At 36.2% G+C, this 18,608-nt stretch overlaps 1 pseudogene; it reads right to left on the bottom strand.

The window, feature by feature from the left end:
* The window catches only part of LOC122747314, a 53,514-nt pseudogene extending 50,598 nt beyond the window's left edge, over positions 1-2,916 (bottom strand).
* Positions 2,917-18,608: the final 15,692 nt, after the last annotated feature.

Raw genomic sequence — 18,608 nt, 5'->3', positions numbered from 1 at the left:
CTGTGGAGTGGGTGATGGAGGGGTAGCAGTCAGTGGAATAGGTGAGGAGGGGTAAAGGGTACTGGGGTAATGGGCGTAGGCAACTGCAGATTAGGTAAACCAGATGGGAGTGGCTGCTGAATGGAAAAAAAATGGGAGAATAGGGAATGTATTGGAGCCCCCCCCCCCCCGATTGTGACAGGGGTACAGCTGGGTGGATCATAGAGATAGATGTTAGGTGTGGCAAATAGAAGAGTACTGATATCCACTCCAAGTGTGGCAGGAGCTTAGCTGTGGAGGGCACAGGAGATTGGTTCTGAGATTAGCCAATGGGCAAAGAGGAGTCCCAGTCATAGAGTGATATGACAGTGGTTGACACATAGATACGGAAGCAAGCGGGGAAGAAGGGGTAAAGGGAGGTACAGGCAGGGAATGAGGCTGAGGAGCAGGATAGGATGCGGTCTCAGAGGAGGAGGGTGTGTCAGAAATGGTAGCTAATATCTTGGACTTATGGTGATTTCCTATCATCAGGAGGCAGTCATCTAAGAAATCATTGAATTCCTGGGAGGAAGGAGGCATTTTAGGGTTACTGATAGCCTCCTTAGATTCAGTTGGTTTTGCTGGATCATACATTCCTTTTTCAAATTTGTAAATTCTGAAAATAGTTATTCTCTGCCAGGAGAATTGTTGTTGGTCCCTATATTGAGAAGAGTCATAGTGATTATTTTTTTTAATTATAATAATAGTAATTGTTATTGTATAAGGATTTAAATATTGTGTACTTAGGTGTTAAATCTCTGATTTGCCTGATCAACATCCCAGGTAATATTTCTAATTGCACTTTTTGGGTTGTTTTTGCTAATTTTGGAAAACCTTCATTAAAAATTTCCTCAAATCAAGCATTTTTATAAAATCTCTAGCATATCTATAATCACTCTGTCTGTTTTACTCAGCCACTAACCAGATTCTGCGGAAGACTTTCAACTCACCTTAGCTCACTACCATGCATCTTGATTAATCTCCAAAATATTTCAATGGCATGCAATTCTTCCTGAATATGGCAACTGTGAGTGAGATTTTCCCCATCCCTTAGTTATAAGAGATTCACTATAGTTTTAAGTGATTTAATTAAAATAATATTCAATATATTAACAAAAAATAATTGTGATTCATATAGATTGCATAAGGTTAGTAGGTCAAGTTCTTTTTCCATGTTTCTCAATTTTCCTATGACATAGTGTAGTAGATCTTGTGATATCCGCCCTAGGAAATGTCACAGGGTCTGTAGGTGGTCAGTAATACTGTTCACGCCGCTTTACACTGGCCTACCAATGATCCACCCTATTGATATCATAGCGCTGATCCCTTGTTATTACTCAAGACTATGTTCTAATTTTAGAAAATGTCCCCCAGGGTATATAAACCTATGTAGTTTGTACTTCTGGGTCTTTCAGGCCCAAAGCCTGGATGACCGGTTTCGTTGAGGGACTGGCCCTCTCTCAATAAACCTATTTGCTTCAGCCTGGAAACTATGTTATTTTCATTCTTCCGTCGGACTTAAAATTTTTTCGCGACACAACCACGGGATGCAGGAAGAGCAAGAAGTTTGGACTTTTTCTCAATGATTCACTTCCAGGGCCTAGGTCTCCAATATCATTGTCATAGAAAATATATAAACATTTGTAGGTAAATAACCAAAGCAGAAATTCACATTTGTCCATAGTGACCTATGATGTGCTGAGAATAAGCCATCATTGCTATTGCACGCATTACATAGTAGGTATCTGCAGAATAATTAGCATGCCTCTCACAGAGGTCAAAACCTGGTTACCATCCATCTTAGTGTCTCAAAAAAATTTATCTTTTTCTTTCTGAGTAGAGGTAGAGTAGTAGTAGTAGTAGGGTAGAGCTGTGACTTTCCCCCCCATCTTACTTCTTCCACAACAACCAAATTTGTTATGATCTTCTTCCTTTCCAACCTCTTTTCTACTACCTGACATTTCTGGCTCTGGAAAAAGCATACAAAAGGCAAGCATGAAATAGGTATAGAACCTACATTATTGTCTATATCCTCATCACACTCAATTACATATAACCCAGCATCCATCCTTGACTTTATGTTCCCAGAGGAGTATTCCTTACAACTCCCTTGCTAACAGCAACAATGTTTGCCACCAGTTTATATACATCCTAATGTTATATCTGGGCATCTAGGAAGGCTATCATCAATCTTTCCATAACCATGGAATTTATTGCCACCAGTACTGCCAATTTCTACCCTCTATATTGATGCTAAATTATACTATGTTATTAGTATTATAATACTTCCATTATTTTCCACTGAGTTGCTCTGGAACTTCTTGGTTTCCACCCTAATCGATACTTTATGTTGTACCTACATGGACAGACTCTTCTGGTGCTATAAAGATAAATTTTGATACCATGTTGTTAGGGGTTAACGAAGTTCCCCTTTTGCTGTTCGAGCAAAGCTCACAGACAGAACCCCCCCCCACTTCCAGAAAATATGCACTGATTGTTAGTTAGCCCTTGATAAGAAGGCTGTACACAACAATGGTCCTTTCCGGATGCAGATGCATTTGCTGGCACCAAGGATGATGCATTTGCATAGGCGCCAAGGAAACTTCAAAGGACAGAAACATGCTCCTCATCATAGATAAGGCTGACATGGCCCAAGGTCTACAAGCCAATCCCCTCATCCTATTCTCTTGGCACAAACTTCACACAAAGACATTCCTTTTACTCACCTCAAGTATAAAAATGTCATACTGTCCAAATAAACTTTGCCTTTTGCCTCCACCTGAGTGCATGGGGCCCTTCCAATCCCATCCTATGTCTCTGTGTCTTTTTTCCTTAACATCTTACCTGTAGCAGCGCCGAACCTGTTCTAGCAGCCCCCGGATCTGAAACTGTCACCATGTGAATCTTCTCTTTTTTGTAGCCCAGAGTCAGGCTGTTTCAACTACCCCTCCATATTTAGAAATAACCTGAAGGGATAGGTAGTATCTCTCCACTAATATCATTAGAGAAGCTCTCATTGGTTGCAATTTTCCTCCTATTAGTCACTACTGAGGAACCTAAGTTCTCCTTAACCACTGAGAGGAATAATAAAAATCTGAAAAAAAAAAATCCTGCCTTCATAGAAATTATACTCTAGGGGGCAGCTAGGTGGTTCAGTGAATAAAGTACTGGCCCTGGATTAAGGAGGACCTGAGTTCAAATCTAGCCTCCGATACTTGACATTTACTACCTGGGTAAGTGACTTAACCTTCAGTGCCCTGCCAAAACAAACAAGCAAACAAAAAAGAAATTATACTCTAGTAAGGGGATAAACCATATGATATAATTTATGGTATTTTTTCCTACACATCTATATTCTGTCCCCTAATTTGACTTCCAATGCATATGTATGTATTTTAAACATGATGAAGTTGGCAGTAATTTGGTTTCCAAATAATGTTTATTAAAAAACAAACAAAAAAACCCAACTTTTGAGTATCTATTTCAGTATTCCCAAATGATAGGGTAGGAAATTTAGACCTGGGGAACATGGAACCCAATTCCTTGATTTTAGAATGATGAAATGAGATTAAGTGATGTTCCCAATCGAAAATTTTGAATACCTAATCCAGAAGGTAGGGCAGTCAGCAGTTGGGAAGACTTCTGTGCAAAAGGGCTCCTTATACAATGGCAGACTTCCTAACTTTCACATATCTGCTATGGCACGAAGCAGAAATTCACAACAGACTGAATAATGATAAACTCCTGAATTGCAGAAAAATCAGTGAGAAGCCCATAGACAATAGAAAAGAAGACCAATAGTGAAGCCAGTATCAGCACAGGCAAACAAGTTAGTTGCCTCCTATTATGACCAGTCAGGCTAAAGACATATGTAACCTGCAGAGTTCTGTTAAGGTTACTGCTGAGAAAAGCCATGGGGAAACAAACATTGGAATCTGGAAGCACTAATGGAGAGTGCTAGACTAGGACAGCATAGGCACCTAAGGGCTATGTAATCCTTACCTAGCCATCCTTAGATGGTATAAAGGGCCTTGAAGATCTGTTTATACAAATTTCCAAAATAGGGAAGGGGGGAATGGGAGCACTAATAGAAGGAGGTGGAAGTTAACAGAAAAACCCAAGTGACCTTGTAAAGAACAAACAGGACCAACCACCACACCATAATAAAATACTTTTATGATTAAAATTTATTAAAATATCATCAATCTCAACAGGGAAACAAGAGGGGCTATGGAAAACAATTGCAAAGGGAAGAAAATAGTTGCAAGCAAAATAAATTTCCTGATGAAGGGAAAGGATGTTTTTCCCTCTTTGAGACAAATCTGATGAGAGTAAGGTTTTTTTTAGCAATACTCACCCCTTCTTAGGCACTATTGTAATAGGTCTTTCGTGCCTCTTCAGGTGATGTGATTTACCCTCTTCTCCCTCTGATGAGGGGAAAAGAAAAGAAGGATAATTGTGGACTGATTAATTGTGGAATGACTGAACAAATCCTGGTTATCGGGAAAAAATGAAATATTTTGGGGCTAGCAGAAATGATAAAAGATTGCAGAGAATCCTAGATAGTATGAACTGATTCAGAATCAGTCTTAAGAAATTAAGTTCTTTAGAACTTTAGTCATGCAATGACAAGTTATTTCTCAGAAGCTGTATTAACTTCTTGACAGATAATTAATGGACTCGCAATGAAGAAAGAAACATACAATTTTGTCCATTATCACTGTGAGGATCCACTTTTTTTCTTAATTATGCTTATATATTAAAAGTTGGGTTTTTTTCATCATTTGGTAATTTGGAAGGGAGTTTAAGGGGAGGGGAATGAGAAATAATGTTGCTCCCTAAAAAAAAGATAATTGTTTTTTTTTAAAGCATAAAAGAAAACAAGAAAATTTAGAAAGAAGTTCAGAAAAGCAGATATAGACACATATGTATAGATATGTATACATTATATCTATCTAGATAGATATTTATCTAGAATTAAATACATCTCTTTCAAAATTGACATACATAGATAAATATATTTTTAAGCAAGTAGTATGAAATGGAGATTGACAATTTCATATAGAACACACTTTTAAAAATTCTGCTGTGTATGTGGAAATGCTTTTTTGGTGTTTTAATTCAGAAAAAAAAACATTTACATTAAAAAAAAAGTCAGAGAATTGGATTCAGTCCAGGCCAGAGCACTTTCTGCAGATCTCTGGAGACTGTGGAAAAAGGAATATCGTTTTCTCCACTCTGCCCTGCTTTGGCCTTAGAATCTAGTAGCAAAGCTTCTTGACCAGCAAGAGACATGACTTTGTCAGAAAGCTCAGACAGACATTCTCCAGACAAACATGGACATAGGAAAACATGTTTGGGTAGCTTCCAAAGCAAGACCTTTGACTGCAAAGGCTTTGTACAGTAGAGTACTGTGACTGGAGGCAAAGAACCTAGACTCAAACCTTGGTTCTGCTATTTACTACCTGAGTGACATTAGGTAAATTACTTAACTTCACAAGACTTAAATTTCCTCACCTGTAAAATATAAATGGGTGAGTCTAGATCAGGTCTTCTTAAATTTTTCAACTTCCTAGTGAAAATTTTTAGATGACCCTGGGTATATAGTTATATAAAAATAAGTATACATAAACTTATACTGTTGCCAAATTTTTCACCACCCCCACAGTCAATTATGTGACCCCATACAGGATCATGATCCACAGTTTAAGAAGCTTTGGTATAGATGATTTGTAACCTGCCTTGCAAGTCAAAATATATGAAAAAAAATCATGGTAATTGCACTTGCAGGAGAGGGGGATAAAAATTTCTCCTGCATCCCATCACACTTGACCTAAAGCCATCTTTACCAAGTATATAGATGGCACAATTTCAAATCTTATTCAGTTAAACCAACTACTTAATCAGTCTTTTACTCTATCTTTTTATGTTTTTAATATGTTTTCAAAAAAGCATTGTTGTTTTTTTTTCTTGCTCTGTTTCTCCTTGTGCTACATAAAAATGACATGACTTTGACAGTTTCTGAGTATACTTGGGAACAACCCTAATAGCTAAATGCATAATAATTATTGCTTCACTGTAAGAGCAAAAAGAAGCAAGGAATGAGCTAATAACCCTGAAGGTTATTAATAGTGTTTGAGGATCATTTGCAAAGCATGTCAATTTCTGGAGGAAAGAAGCATATTTTGTGTAGGAATTTAATTCAGTTGACATATTCCCCTTGCTGACCTATTCTAAAGCTGTGCAAAAATAATTTTTCTCTTTTTGATTTTACATTTTCAGTTTTCCAGAGAAGATTGTAAGGTCACCATCACTATGTAAATGGAAATTGCCTGCAATATTAGTATTGCAGTTAAGAGTTTAAGACTAGAAAGAGCTGACATAATGACTAAAAATCCTTGCTTCAAAAAAGAGCATATTAAATAATTAGTATTCTACTCCTAAAGCAGTTATAGAATATCTTTACTCCAGATATTGGTCCTGCCACCTTGATAGAAAGAAAACACCACATGAAAGAATAATCTTGAGTAAACCATTTCTCAAATTGTCAATTCAATAAATGTTTGTTGAATTACATTGAATTGAACCTGTCAATTCAATGAGATAGAGAATCTGAGGTTTTCCATGTAAATTAGTACTTGGATGGATAAATGGGAAGAGCCAGGTCACAATCAAATGTTTCAATTAAATTCTTTGATAAAGCAGAAAATTTCCTTTCAATTGGGAAAGAGAGTATTTTTATGTATACATATGTAATAAACATACATGTATATATGTGTAATAAGCATACATATGTGTGTATAGTAATTGCTTTAAGGAAAACATTAGGACTGTCTGTCCCTATTTATTTATTAAACGAGGACTCTTGCTTTTAGCTGATGATGTACAGTATGAAACATGGCAGCATTTTTCATGTCAAGGTTGTTCTTTTTGTTTTATTTATATCTGATTGAAAACAACTATACCTGAAACCATCAATCTACATAGCACATGAGGTCTGAAGTTTTATGGTGTTGTTTTTCATTTCAAGCCTGGACAATTTGGATCATTTAGGATGTACTTATTTTGCAAGACCATATATTCAATTTTATGTCAATTGCCTTTGTATCTGAGATAAACAAGCAGCAAAGCATAACATAAATTTTCTTATATGTTTCAACAATTTTTTAAGGTTTTTTTTTTGGGGGGGGCGGTATTCTTCATTTTCAACACCACAGCTGGCAGCGTGTTCTTTTTTTAAAAAAATAATTAATTAATTTGATTATTCATTTAGAACTTTTCCCCATCTTATATGTAAAAACAAATTGTAACATTGATTTTTAAAAGTCTGTGTTCCAGATTCTCACCCTTAAGAACTAAAGGAAGTCAATTTGTTATAAATGTTATAAAAAGCACGGCAGACAAAAACACACACACACACACACACAAACTTTAGAAAAATGAACTAACAACAAAAAATATGCTTCAACCTGTATTCAGATACCATCAGTTCTTTCTCTGTAGATGGATTGCATTTTTCATAAGTCCTTCAGAGTTGATCCTTTCAGATCATTGCATTGCTGAAAATAACTAAGTCACTCGAAGCAGATAATCTTACAAGATTGCTATTATTTTGTATACAGTGTATCTCACTTTGCATCAGCACATGTAAGTCTTTCCAAGTTTTTCTGATAGTATCCTGCTCATCTTTTTTTTAATAATAAACTACATTTATATTATACTTTAAAGGTAGATTTCCTTACAAAACACCCATGAGGTTGATTATTGCAACAACAATAATAGTTATATTTATATAGTATCTTATACATGACCAAGAATTTTCTTCACAAAAGCCCAGCAAAGGATCTATCATCATCATGATCATCACCATCATCTTCATCCTCATCTTACATTGCTCTTGCCTCTGCTTCAGATTTTTTTCCTAGTTACTATTGCTAACTGTGTTTCCCTCCATCTTATTCACTCCCTGTGATATTTACTCTATTTTCTATCTTCTTTTACCCTATTCCTCCTTTATCCCATTCCACCTCTCCCTTTCCCTTTCTCTCAGTGCAATCCTTTCATCCCTTAATTTTATTTTAAAGATGTCATTATGGGGAGCAGCTAGGTGGTGCAGTGAATAGGGCACCGGCCCTGGAGTCAGGAGTGCCTGAGTTCAAATCTGGCCTCAGACACTTAACACTTACTAGCTGTGTGACCCTGGGCAAGTCACTTAACCACAATTGTCTCACTAAAAAAATAAATAAATAAATAAAAGATGTCACTATGGGGCAGCTAGGTGACACAGTGGACAAAACACCAGCCCTGTAGCCCAAATCTGGCCTCAAACACAAGAGTTAGGGGAATTCCATCTATAGCATTACTGAGTTGTTTTTCAAAGTTTGAAAAACTCTCATGTCAACCTTATCTAAAACAAAACAAAACAAAAAACAGCTATGTAGCTATGTGTGGTGGCTAATGAATATACTATGTGCTAGAACGTCCCTCCTTCACAGGGGACCAGGACAGTGGAGGTACACAACAATAAGCCAATTAGGATTTCTGAGGCTCAGAGTTGCATCATATACTAGTGATCCCTTGCAAAGTGAACTTTGTTACAGAGACCAGACCAGCCTTGAACAGCTCAAGACTTGCTAGTGGAATCCTCTACTGTCTGGTCTGCCCTTATTAGAAAGAAAAAGGAAGCTTTTATTAAGAGGGTCAAATGCATCAACATCATGACTGGCAAGTATTTTACTTTTAAGTCTTTTGATGAATTTTCTATTATCTTAAAGACTTCTGCACTTCAAGATGGTTACTTTGTATGGAAGCAGTTGCTCATATGTCCATAACTTGTTCTCCTAGATTTCAGAGGTAAAGAGATAACAGCCAAATGGGAATGGTAAACCAGCTTTCTACAAGTGGAAAACCATCTTTGTCTTCCTTCTAGTTCAGCCAAAATCTCACCTTCTATGAGAACCTTCTCCTTAATATTACTGCCTTCCATCTGTGATTATTATTCAATTATAATTATATTATAATTATTCAATTATACTGAATGTATTGTTAACAAATGACCCCCAGGCCCATGAAGGGACCTGAAATAAAACAGAGTTCAATACACCAATTAAATGCATTTATTGTCTGAAAAAAGTCTTCTAGAGGGAAAATCCTATAATGGAGCAGAGAGGTAGAGTTCTTTGTGAGCTCAAAGGGAAAAGAAAAGGGGTGAGATGATATAGTTTCTAAGGGCTTTCAGAGGGGGAAGGGGGTTTAAGGCAGAAGACATCTGCATAAATGGTAAGCCAGGGAGTAAGGTGTTTGGAAAGTCCTGAGTCTGTAGCTGCTGTTCAAGGCTGCCTTGAGCCATTCAAGTGAACTCAGCAGAGTTCACTATGCAAAGAATTACTAGTATGTCAAGCAGCTCTGAGCCTCAGAAATCTTTCTGATTGGCTTGTTATGTAACTCCATTTTCCTGCTCCCTGAAAAGGGAAGTTGTAGCACACAGTATAGTCATTACAGAGCTCATGTCTACAATATCTTGTTTGTACATATTTGTTTTCCTGTTATCTCTTCCATTATACTGTGAGCTTGTTGAGAGCATAGGCTGTTTGCCATTTTTTAATGCTTGTTGACTTTATTTGACTTTGTCTTTCCAGGAGTCTTTTCAAACCCCACCAAAACAGTCATTTGGAGTTATTCATGAAGTCCTTTCTCACACATGCTCACAGCAGGGAATGGGCCAAGCAAGCAGATTCCATAGTTCTTTTTTCTGGAGATCATTTTCCATCATGAGTCTTTTGGCATTGTCTTGGATCATTGTATCTCTGAGAAGAGCTATGTCTATCACAGTTGATAGGGTTGTAGTTCTAAAATATATATTTTATACTCCTTTGTACCAGAGTTAAAACTAGGAATTTTGGCATGTGGATTAAGAACCACAAACATACCCTCAAACCATTGCTTCCCCCAAATGAAAGTAAGTTTTACTTTTACTCACTGTCCTTGCTAAGAACTATAGAAACACATTCATCTGACATGAGTGTTAGTTTGATCTAGAATTAAGATGTGGGACACTAACTTTTCCCCCCATTATTAATTTAATGTAATAATATTTTTTCATGCAAAGATAAAGTAAACATTGCTCATGTTTTGGATGACAAATATCTAGGACAGAAAATGAGCAGAGAAATGTTTTAATATCCCAAAGGGAATACAAATTTTCGAGGAATAACTATAATAATCTTTGAAAACTTTAATAAAAATCACTCTTACATTACTTGAAAATGAGAATGTCAGTTACATGGTAATTTTAAACAAAGCTCATTCTTTGGATGGCAGGCTAGATTGCCCAAAGATTTGATTAAACAAAATAGCTGGAAGACAGTTTCTGTGACATCATGAAAGGGTGGAGGAAGGGGTCAGAGAATTGAATTTTTTGTGAAGTAGTCAAAAAATAGAAGGAAAAGCTTCTCATAGGAGGGTAGTGGGGAGCAGAACATCTGTGGAGTCCAGGTTCTTCTGAGTACCAAAATTTGGATATTTTGTGGTTACTGAAGCAAAGGCAGCTTAAAGTTTATTTAAGGGTCAACTGCAGTTTAGTAAAAATGTAAACTGGTTTCTACAATCTCCCTCCTTTAGGAGAACATAATTACCTCACTCCATGGAAATAGTAAGGAAGTCGAATGGTCATTCTAAAGGATATAATCTATATCTACAGAAATGAAACTGCATTGTACCATTTCTGTGGGTGGGGGTCATCCTATTAGGAGTAACATGTTAGGGTGTAGAGTCCCCGTGGCTAGTTTCTAGGTTGATTGGGACAAGTGTTTCCTAACAGGGCAGGAGAGTGGGGTAGTTTTCTGTATCTATTTTCCTGACCATCACCTAGGTGGAAAACTTTCACCAGGGAGGCTTATCACAGTCTCTCAGGAGAACATAGTGGAGAGTAGAACATGCCCCATTAACTGCAAGAACAGACTGAATGAAAGGGGATTGGGCATTTCCCATGTGTGGGGATACACAAAATTCACAGAGTCCTAATATCAAAGCATCACAAAGCATTACATATATATATATATATATATATATATATATATATATATATATAAACATGTACATGTGTGTAACATAATTCCAGCACTCTCATAGTTGAAGTATAATACTGGGGCAATTATTAAACATTTACATACAGAGAAGGTTTATTTTCCCACAACACATTAAGAATATTCAACAAGGATACAGTGATACTTAGTCTGTCTGGCAATGCAACCATTCCCTTTTTATCTCTAAACATGTCTGGTCAGTAGGTCTTTTCTAATACTCTTTTTTATTTTATTTATTTATTTTTTTGCAATGTAATGAGGGTTAAGTGAATAGTAAGTGTTAAGTGTCTAATACTCTTTTTTAATTTTATTAATTTTATTTTTTTGCAATGTATTGAGGGTTAAGCGAATAGTAAGTGTTAAGTGTCTGAGGCCAAATTTGAACTCAGGTACTCCTGAATCCAGGGCCAGTGCTTTATCCACTATACCACCTAGCTGCCCTCTTCTCTAATGTTCTTTGACATCTGCCAGATCTAAGAGGTGCAGACTCCACAGGACCTCAACATTTTTTGCCCCTGACCAAGGAGTTAATAAGTGTTTATTTGTTTCTATTATTTTCAAAGCTGCTTAGTAGTCTTTCAATTTGAAAGTATGATGAAAGCATCTTAAATACAATATTCAGGATTTTCCCCCTAAACCACATGTTCATTTTCCAGTTGATTTTAAGAGTAAACTTTAGGTAACAAAAGAGAACTTTCCAAACCCCAGACATACCAAAGTCAAAAGGAAAGGATTAACAGCTTCCAGTACCAGTAATCAATCATTTTGGACATTTTTTTGCCTTCTAAAACAATAAGTAGGGAAGAGTAAAACATTCACCCTTTCCAAAATTTGTGACAGGTGAAAAGTTACTTTTCCCACTGAAATGAGAACATCCCAAGTATAGATACTTTTAAAGACACTAAACCCAACATTTTCTCTCTCAAACTTATTCACACAAAAAATCTTTTCTCTCCTATGCTCCATGCCAGGTGTAGAGACTTCCCTTTTGGCTCCCTGAACTCCAGTCTCATTCTGGTATTTTTGTTTGCCTTTGTCACACACAGAAACATCTTAATCCATTTAAAATAGCTGGAGAAAATCTCCCTACTTTAGAGTCACAGATTCTTTTCATTACTTCTGGAGAGTTAAAAGTTGGACATTAATTTGGAGGAGTAAAGAAGTAGGCCAAGAATTCAGTTTTACTTTTAGAAATTTCTACATGATTTTTTTCTTTTGTTGTTGTTGTTTTGTTTTTTGAAAGGGAGATTGGAGTTTACTTAAATACAGAGAAATTAAGTTTCTAGAATTTACTAAGTCTTTTAAAAAATTCTGAGGTGCCTCTAAGGTAAATAATTTCACCCAGATCAAAAATTTCATAAGGAGAACTAAAATCTAGTAACATCCTAGGGGTAAATTACATTTGTCTCAAAACCTGCAAATGAACATGAATTTGAAATAATCCAGAATACTTTTAGTATTGTGATGTTTAAAATCTTAATTGTGGTCGCCAAAAATTAAAAGGCTTCAGTACCAGTTTTGGGGCATTAAACACTTATTAGAACATACAGATATTTACAAAGAGTTCAGAAGGTTATGAAAAAGAAGTCCTACCTAGCCTAGAGTTCCAGCTTGGTTGGGTTCTTCCTGAAGTCCTCCTCCACAAGCCTGCTTTAATCAGGATGTAATATATACAACAATTCCAAACCACAGTATACATAGTCACAATGACATGTAAATGATAAATGAATGTAAATGATTGATAATATTAGACATTATTACATAATCTTCTTTTAGCAAGTAAACACATTATCTTATACATGAATTCTCTATCTAGTATGACAGTAACAGATACTTAAAGTGATAAACAATTTATCAAAAAAGAAATAAGACTCAATATTCAATATGTCCATTGATGAATCAAGCAATAGGTTTCAAACATAATACCATAAACAGACTCATTAAACTCATGGTTCAAAAAACAAACAAAAAAAAACCAGTTTACTTGCAGAAGGAAAAGCTTGTTAAGGTTAAAGTATTTAAGGAGTCAGAATTCGGGATATGCCACATTGTTTTATCTATGTTCCATTCCTCCCCAAGACACCATCATTCAATTACTCTCACTAGATTCAATCAGTCTTGATTAATCCCAGGTGGGTCTTTGAGTATCTGCTAAATCCCATTATTTCATCACAGTATATAGATTTTAACCTGGGCCCTGATTCCTGAGTCTACTTTTCCCTGTAATTTTCTTGATTCCTAGTTAATGGCAATTTTAGACACAGTTAGAATTACTAAGACTTTTTCAAGTCCTAAATGTATTTGGCACTCTTGGTCAGTGAGGATTTAGCCATTTACTTGCCCAAACGGCAATTGTCTGTGTTAAAGAGACAGTGTTCAGTGTGAAACCACTATGCCAGCTTTGGTAATTCTTTTCTGCTCTAGTTATTAACCCTTAAGATTGCCAATTAAGAGTGTCAGGAATTCCTACTTGCTGGGACACAAGATTCATTGAACATTCATTTGTGGTTAGTCCACAATAATTATTCTAAATGAATTATTCGGCAATTATTCTGTTATATGTAATGTAGGGTATAGGTGTAATGGAGCAACCAGTTTGTGGGGTAAGCCCCATGGTTCCAGGATTTGGTTAGGGCTAAAAGATTCTTATCTTAGAGTGGTGAGAAAATCAGATCAAGTCAGAAACCTACTAACCAAATTACCCAAATTCCTCAGAACATAAATCTGGGTAGCCAATATCCAAGTGTTCTTTAAAAGATCTAAATCATTTTAAATAAAGACTGTTTAATGGCTTCATAGCTCTAAGAGATATACATAACAATGAAGGCCCTTCAGCAAAGGATTTGTGTGTGCCTATGTGTGTATCTGTCTGTGTGTTTAAGAAACTCAGTCTTACCTTCAAATTGGTTCTTTGGGATGGGGTGGGAGAGTGAGTGGCCTGCTCTTTTGAGTAAAAAAGTGGAACCTCTAAACATTTTTATGGTATAAAAACAATTCTCTAGTTTAGCAGCTCCGATTGCTCAAAGTTTTTATTAGCAACCAATCAGTTGGAAAATCTCTGAAAACTGACTTATGGGAACTGTTGTTGTTTGTCCTTCAAGAGGACTGTGATATCACCTGATGTCATTATTTACAGTGAATTAGATTTAAGTGAGGCAAGGCTATGCAAACTCACCAGCCTTGCTCTCTCCTCCAGAGCCATCTGGGTCCAGTGGCAAGATACATATCAGGATGACTAGAGATAGCCCCAGATCTTTAAAGCAATTGGTGGAGGTCAGATTTGAACTCAGGTCCTCCAATCTTATTGAAAAGGGGAAAAGAACATACAGTTGCTGAAGCAAAGATAGCCATTTAATGGTCACTTCTCATTTAAGGGTCAATGGCAGTTTAATAAACATTTAAGTTTGCTCCTACACTAGTATCTGGGTTTTTATTTATTTTTGCTAGACCTGTGATTTGAAACTGAAGTTAAATGAATTGTCCTTATTTGTCAGAGACAAATCTTGAACTGAGGTCTTCTTGACCCTAAAGTCACTTCTCTATCTATTCTACTACCTCTCCTGGGATCTTAAAAATTATGAAAACACTTCAGAGACTTTGCTTCTTTGAGAAACAATTATACTGAACTCACAGGCAACTGTGCTATATTTGGGACATACAAAAATAGAAATAAAGCAGTATTTCATCAGGGGAAATGTAGATAAATATAAAGAAACAAAACAATATATACTATACTTACAATATAAATATACAGTATATAAATACATATGTATGTATGTATGTATGTATGTATACACACACACATACACACAATATAAGTACAAAGTAATGGGTTTGGGCAGCATAGCAGCTGGAATGATCAGGAAAGGTTTTATATAAAGTGTGGCACTTGTAGAAGGTGGAACTTAAACCATGATTTGAAGGAAACTAGGGAGGAAATACATTTTAGGTACAGGGGACAACCAGTACAAGCACTTGGAGCTGAAAGATGGACTGTCATAGGAAAGGAATAGGAAGAAAACCAATTTGTCTACCTACTGAGCACATCAAGGGAGTTTGTATTTGTTGAAGGATTTTAAATGCTAAATAGCAGTTTGTTTTACCAGACTGTGGTAATAGATGAGAACAATTTGTTTCAACTGCCATAAAGACAGCTGAAGCAGGTATTGTGGACCATATAGAGTTCAGTCAGAAATTGAAGATGACCTTCATCACCTGCATCCCAGTCCATCACTAGTCATCCTGACTTTTGTCTTGCCACTGAACTTGAATAACTCTGGAAGAGAGAGTGAGGCTGAAAACTTTGTGCAGCTCTCTCTCACTGAAATCCAGTTCATTCACAAGCCAAGACTTCACTCATGATGTAACTGGTGATCTTCAAAAGCAAAGGATAGACAACAAAAAGCAGAATTTGTCTTAGATTCTAAAGGCAATAAGTGAGAGAGTGATGAGGTTAAATCTGTGCCCAAGAAAAATCACTTTGGGAGCTGTGTGGAGGTTGGGTAATGAAGATAAGAGGCAGAAGTGGACTCTCTCTTTGATACATATAACTCACATTTCATTATAATAGTCATTCTTTAATTAATTGTTAACCAATCAGATTTCATTGCCACCTCAGAAATACCCTCTCTTCCAAGAGCTTAGTCCACTTCCATGAGGTGTCTTTGGCATTCTATAATGCCACTGACCTTTTTTTTATAGCATGCTAACATTATTAATAAAATTATAAATAACATAGAAACAATGTCTCTTAAAATTATTGAATGTCACAATTCTGTCTAAAATATAACAGTCCTTATGGAAAGGTTCAAACTTGTAAAGGAAGTTAAAAGGCTCTGGAGGTTGTAATTATCAGCTTCTCAAATCAAGAAGAGAGGGAGCTAATAAAAGATCAGAACTAGACTATGATTTCATTCTATAAGAGGTGGCAATACTTTCCCAGTGACTTAGAACAGCAGTGGTAGTGACATCATGAGTTCCCATCCTCAAACACATACTTTCCCCTAAAAGATTGGAGAAAAAAACTTCATGGTAATAAATAGACTGTGATTTTTATAGCAGATGCATACTCAGCTAGATGATTCTAAGAAAGAAAAGAAAAAGCTACCTGGAAGGGAATGTGGAAGAACTGGCAATTTTTGTCAATATCTTGTTCCTCATTTCTGCTGGGTGTACTTGCCACTCATCTTTAAGCAGGTTCTTTTATTCTTTTAAAAAACTTTATCTGATCTAATTTCATTTCTCATAAACACCTGTGGTTGACCCTAACTTGTACATTTTTTGTGTCCCTTTGGTCATGACATGAGAGCATAAGAACCCTCCCTCCAGCCATTTGATAGAGTATTTCTCTCTAAATAAGTGTATAGCCATATTTTTAATCAAGAAATTCCCAAAGGCAAAATTAATGAATACATACCCAAATAATTCAAATAGAGCTCAAGGCCTCATCAGACTGAGACCCTAATCTTGTGACTCTTAAAATTACTATGGTATCTCCACTGTTGTCCTCTTTATTTTATTTCATTCGCTGGCACTTTAGCTTCCTGAGTAAACTATATACCCCAACCCCAACCTGATTTGTAGTTCCTTGACATATTACAAAACAATAAGGGCAACTAGGTGGCTAAGTGGATAGAACATTGGCCTTGAAGTTGGGAGGACCTGAAATCAAATGTGACCCCAGAAACTTACTAGCTGCTCGACCCTTGGCAAGTCACTTAATCCCAATTGCCTTAACCATCCAGGGTCATCTCTAGTTGTTCTGATATATATCTTGCCACTGGGTCCAGATAGCTCTGGAGGAGAGAATGAGGCTGGCAACTTTGCATAACCCTGCCTCACTTAAATCCAATTCACTGCATGTCATGACATCACCTCCCTGATGTCATGGTCCTCTTTGAGAATGAAGGACAAAGAACAACAATAACAACAAAGCACTAAGAACACAGGGTATTGTTTTTAGGGGCAATGATGGTTAACTGACTTGCCCAGAGTCACACAGCTAGTAAGTGTCAAATACTGAAGCTGGATTTGAACTCAGGTCCTCCTGAGTCTAGGGCTGATGCTTTATCCACTGTGCCACCTAGCTCCCCCAAACATAAGTCTTTAATGGGCCTTAAGTACCCATATATGGACTGCAGAAGGTTGAAGGAAGGTTTTCTTTTATATTAAGAGAGAAAATCTGATGGCCAGTTTACTGAATTCTCTTATGTGAGGTCAGATCTTCTAAACTAAGGAACTGTTAGCAATAGGAAGGGATATATAAGGTAACATCAGAGTAGGCTTCCACAATTGTCTCACTCTTCTTTCTTATCCATACAACAATAACTTTCTTTAAATATACCTTCTAAAACTCTCAGAAATAGAGGAAGAATACCTATTGAGATTGGAAAAAGATATGCCAGGTGAAGAGAAACAGAAAAGATAGGAAAGTGCCAGGTTAAGGAAGAAGGGAATGAATGGTTTAAGAAAGGAGAATATTAAAAAATAGCAGGTAAAGCACTTAAAGTGTTCTGTGAAATAATATGTAAAGCAATTAAAATATTGTAAAATGCTAGATGGTGATAATTTATCAGTAACACTATCTTTTTTCTTGTGTAATCATGTAATTCCATTTTACTAAAAAAATGGTATTTTTTAAAGGTTCTTTCTTCCTTAGTTTTATTAGCTTTTATTAGGTTATTCCTTTTTCCCTGACCCTCGAACCCCATCCTGATCAGAAGGTAGTAAAAGTGGATGTTCTAGCTCTGATTTAGGTCAGTTCCCTGGTAACTTGTGTTTAATTTGGAAATGAAATAAGACATCCTTAGATCATTCACAGTTGACAAGAGAAGACTTATTTAACCATAGCAGAAGAAGGAAATTCAACAGGGGATACCTTGTGCTGATAAAACTTTAACCAAATATCAGAGTGTACTTGGAGGCTGCTAGAAAGTGGTGAGAGCCTGAAACTTTAGTCTCCTCAAACAGCCAAGACTTAAGTATGATTTCAATATCTTTTAAGGCAAAACAACCCCAACTTGCATGGGGGCAAGTGTTAGGATATTATGCCTATTACAGAGTATATAATTATTATGCTTAGTGGGTATTCTCATATTCAAGAAAACAATATCTACTACAATTTTTAAATTATTTAGGGAAACTACATTTGAATCCAACAAATCAGCCCCTTTATTGAAATATACTTTATATGTAAGATGCATATTGACATAGAAATGTTTGTATGTCTGAAGGGTGTCATGTATATAACCATATATGTATATAACCATATATGTATATAACCATATATGTATATTCATGTATCGTGTACAACATGTGTATATGTTGTAAGGACCAAATTTAGTATGGGAAGAGTTAATTGGGTGGCTCACCTTAATATTGGGTAAAAAAAGAAACAGCCTCTTTCAAAAACAAAACAGGCCTATTAATGGGAACAAGTTTAAACACTATCTGAATCACACAAGTGACATTTATAGAACTAGAAACAATGTATAAATCTCTGGGGTA

Source organism: Dromiciops gliroides, chromosome 3 (genome assembly GCF_019393635.1).
Source record: "Dromiciops gliroides isolate mDroGli1 chromosome 3, mDroGli1.pri, whole genome shotgun sequence".
NCBI classification, from domain to species: domain Eukaryota; kingdom Metazoa; phylum Chordata; class Mammalia; order Microbiotheria; family Microbiotheriidae; genus Dromiciops; species Dromiciops gliroides.
This window is presented reverse-complemented; position numbering and strand designations above follow the sequence as displayed.